Source organism: Hemitrygon akajei, chromosome 12, assembly GCF_048418815.1.
Source record: "Hemitrygon akajei chromosome 12, sHemAka1.3, whole genome shotgun sequence".
Taxonomy (NCBI): Eukaryota; Metazoa; Chordata; class Chondrichthyes; order Myliobatiformes; family Dasyatidae; genus Hemitrygon; species Hemitrygon akajei.
In genome coordinates, this window is record NC_133135.1 from 45,123,152 (window position 1) to 45,127,658 (window position 4,507).

At 44.1% G+C, this 4,507-nt stretch overlaps 1 pseudogene; it reads left to right on the forward strand.

Moving 5' to 3' along the window:
- Positions 1-373: 373 nt before the first annotated feature.
- LOC140736574 (cytochrome b-c1 complex subunit Rieske, mitochondrial-like) lies at positions 374-1,420 on the forward strand (annotated as a pseudogene).
- Positions 1,421-4,507: the final 3,087 nt, after the last annotated feature.

Below are 4,507 nucleotides of genomic sequence, written 5' to 3' on the forward strand. Positions count from 1 at the left end.
GTATGCAGACACCAATGCCTTTAAGTGGAAAACCCTACGAAAGGTAGTGGATTCAGCTCTTTCTTAATATCTACATGCTCAAGCTTTTCAGTCTGCTGCAAGTCATCATAACAATCACTAAGATCCTTTTCCATAGTGAATACTGAAGTAAAGTATTCATTAAGTACCTCTGCTATTTCCTCCGGTTCCATACACACTTTCCCACTGTCACACAGGTCCCATTCTTTCTCGTCTTATCCTCTTGCTCTTCGCATACTTGTAGAATGCTTTGGGGTTTTCCTTAATTCTGCCCACCAAGGCCTTCTCATGGCCCCTTCTGGCTCTCCTAATTTCCTTCTTAAGTTCCTTCCTGTTAGACTCGTCCTTCGGGTGGTAGGAGGTCGTTGCTGAGGCCTACCTGAGTCCTGCTGGCCGGCGCTTTCCCAATGCTGTCGTTTACCCTCCGCTCCGGGGCATTTGCCCCGTACCTGTCCGCCACCTCAAACACGGTGGCGTCGCAGCTGAAGCCCCTGGTACCCGGCTTGGTTTCCAAGGCTGACGTGGTGTTGCTGGACCTGAAGCGGCCGATTCTGTGCAGGGAGTCGTTGATGGGCCAGGCGCCCCGGAGCGGTGCTGCTGCCACCACCGGCCTCACGTTTTGTCTACAATTCGATATGCACAGTGATGTCACCATTCCAGATTTCTCTGACTACCGACGGCAGAATGTTCAAGATTCCAAAAAATCTTCACAGAGCAGCAGTGATACCAGGAAAGGGTTCTCCTACTTGCTAACTGGGACTACAGCTGTTTAGAGTGCCTATGCTGCAAAGAATGTTGTCACCCAGTTTGTCACAAGCATGAGTGCCTCTGCTGATGTGCTGGCATTGTCTAAGATCGAAGTTAAGTTGGGTGATATTCCAGAAGGCAAGAACGTAACCTTCAAATGGAGAGGCAAACCTCTTTTCATCCGCCACCGTTCATCCAAGGAAATTGAGACTGAGAAGGCAGTGAGCCTAGCTGAGTTACGTGACCCACAGTTAGATTCTGATAGAGTAAAAAATCCACAGTGGATGATTGTCGTTGGTGTCTGCACTCACCTGGGCTGTGTACCAATAGCCAATGCGGGTGAATATGGTGGCTACTACTGCCCCTGCCATGGATCTCACTATGATGCATCAGGGAGAATCAGGAAAGCTCCTCTTAATCTGGAAGTTCCTCCATATGAATTCCTTAACGAAGAAATTGTCATTGTAGGTTACATTTGATAACTTTAAATTGAGGACCTTCCTGTTTTACTGCTGTGTTATCGATACTATGGCAAATTGAACATTCATAGCACCAACATGTTATGGTAATTCTTGTGATTTACTTTTGGAATGGGGGTAGTATGGTGTAAGCCATGCTTGTCTTCAATAAATAACCATTTTACCTTGGCCAACAATTGTGGTTCTATTCTTGAGAAATGTATCTTTGATTTTGATTTACTATCTGAACTAGGAAAATCCTAGGATTAGGTCACAACAAACTTATTGGATTCATGAACTTTCACCCTGTAGTTAATTCTACACCCATGTAACATTCATATTTCCTGCCTAAACAAAATAAACCTTATAATACTGTAAACTAACCTATCCTTATGGGCTTCTGCTAAATATCTTTACTATAGATGTGTTTACAGCTTCTTAAAGTTGCACCTTGCAGACAACTGGTATTGATGACTTCTAAATGAGAATGTAGATGAGGACTAATTATAATATCTGACTTACTGTATTTCACTGTACTTTAAAAGTCAAACAAAATATGGAGCTTAAATACAAATAATAATTGTCTTATTTATCTGCTGTGTGGTTTTAAAAAGTATTGTATCCCTGTACAACTTATCCTAAGAAGTAGCCAAAATCTGTTCTGTAGAGTTTAAACAAGCAGTTTCTCAAGAAATCCAGTACATAAATGTCTAACTTATGTGACATCTCTTGAAAATAAAAAAAAAACTTCACATACTGGAACCTGTATGGGGGGGGGGGGGGGGGGGGAAGGAAAGTTGGATCAAAGGGAATGCCTGTGATAAAAAGGAAATCAAAAAAATATGTTAGCTGAGAAAAGATGGCAAAGGGTTGTTGATTACTGCTAATCTGTCCAAAGGAGGTGTAAACTTAGGATGCATGAACAGATATAAGAGGGCAAAGGCAAAGAGCTAAGTGGGAACGTGAATTTAAAATAATGGGGAACTTGAAAATTGTTGTGAATTGCCTGGAAGTGTTCTGTAAAATGCCACCACTCTTTTTCATTTCTGGAAGCTCTAAATTAAAAATGTTGCCACAAAAAAAAAAGTTCCTTCCTGTTAGCCTTATAATCTCCTAGGTCTCTAACATTACCTAGCTCTCTGAACCTTTTTTAAACTTTTCTTCTTGACTAGATTTATTACAGCCTTTGTACACCACAGTTCCTGTACCCTACCATAACTTCCCTGTCTCATTGGAACGTACCTATGCAGAACTCCACATAAATAGCCTCTGAACATTTGCTACATTTCTTCCGTACTTTTCCCTGAGAAGTTTCCCTGTTCCCAATTTAAGCTTCCAATTTCCTGCCTGATAGCCTCATAATTCCTCTTACTCCAATTAAACGCTTTTCTAACTGGTCAGTTCCTATCTCGCTCCAATTGCTTTGGTTGGAACAATGTATACAGTGGAAGACAAAGAACTACAGTCCATGGCAATTTTGAAACAATGAGCCAAATTGGGAGAACGGGGAGGAGGAAGCAAAGATACTGATGCAAGGCAGTGAGGGTAGGGAGCAGGGCATGAAAGGACTGTTGGGAAAAGCAGTAAATAGTTTGAAATTACCCAAGATCCTGGTTATGATGTAACTGTACGGCCTTAAAATGGAGCTGGAAAGTGGGTAGAAAGACATAGCAGTACACACCAGCTAAGGACAGACACGTGGCTGCTTTTGAACAGTATTGGAAAGGGTGTTTTCCAGCAGCAGCAGGGCCCACAAAGGAAAAACAGAGAGACTTATGGAGGTCCCATCACTGAGGAGGAAAGCTTCTTCAATATGGACACATTGAGATGAGAATTTGCAGCAGAGCAAGACGATTAGAGACAAGATATTGATATTTAGAAGATAAAGTCATCAAGTTTGTCATTTCGACCATAAACTGCTGGTACAGTACACAGTAAAAACAAAACAATGTTCCTCCAGGACCCTGGTGCTACATGAAACAACAAAACTACACTAGACTATGTGAGACAGCACAAGGCTACACTAGACTACGTAAAACAACATAAAAACTGCACTAGACTACAGACCTGCACAGGACTACATAAAGTGCAGAAAACAATGCAGGGCAGTACAATAACTAATAAACAAGACAATAGGCACACTAGAAGACAAATTACAATATAATAATAAACGACGTAGATGTCAGTCTAGACTCTGAGTATTGAGGAGTCTGATGGCTTCATGGAATAAACTGTTACACAGTCTGGTCGTGAGAGCCCAAATGCTTCTGTACCTTTTTCAAGATGGCAGGAGGGAGAAGAGTTTGTGTAAGGGGTGCATGGGGTCTTTCATAATGCTGTTTGCTTTGCGGATGCAGCGTGGTGTAAATGTCTGTAATGGCGGAAAAAGAGACCCCGATGACCTTCTCAGCTAACCTCGCTATCTGCTGCAAGGTCTTGTGATCTGAGATGGTGCAATTCCTGAACCGGGCAGTGATGCAGCTGCTCAGGATACTCTCGATACAACCCCTGTAGAATGTGGTGAGGATGGGGGGTGGGAGATGGACTTCCCTCAGCCTTTGCAGAAAGTAGAGATGCTGCTGGGCTTTCTTTGCTATGGAGCTGGTGTTGAGGGACCAGGTGAGATTCTCCACCAGGTGAACACCAAGAAATTTGGTGCTCTTAACGATCTCTACCGAGGAGCCAATGTTCAGCGGGGAGTGGTCGCTCCGTGCCCTCCTGAAGTCAACAACCATCTCTTTTGTTTTGTTCACATTCAGAGACAGGTTGTTGGCTCTGCACCAGTCCATTAGCTGCTGCACCTCCTCTCTGTATGCTGACTCGTTGTTCTTGCTGATGAGACCCACCACAGTCATGTTATCAGCAAACTTGATGATGTGTGTTGCAGCACAGTCATGGGTCAGCAGAGTGAACAGCAGTGGACTGAGCACGCAACCCTGGGGGGGCCCCCTATGCTCTGTGTGATGGTGTTGGGGCTGCTGCTCCCAATCCAGACTGACTGAGGTCTCCCAGTCAGGAAGTCTAGGATCCAGTTGCAAAGGGAGGTGTTCAGACCCAGCAGTTTCAGCTTTCCAGTCAGGTGCTGAGGAATGATTGAGTTGAATGCTGAACTGAAGTTTATGAACAGCATTCGAACGTACGTGTCCTTTTTGTCCAGGTGGGTGAGGGCCAGGTGGAGGGTGGTGGCAATGGCGTCATCTGTTGAGTGGTTGGGACGATAAGCAAACTGCAGGGGGTCCAGTGAAGGGGGCAGCACTGAAGAACTCAGCAGGTCATTCAATATT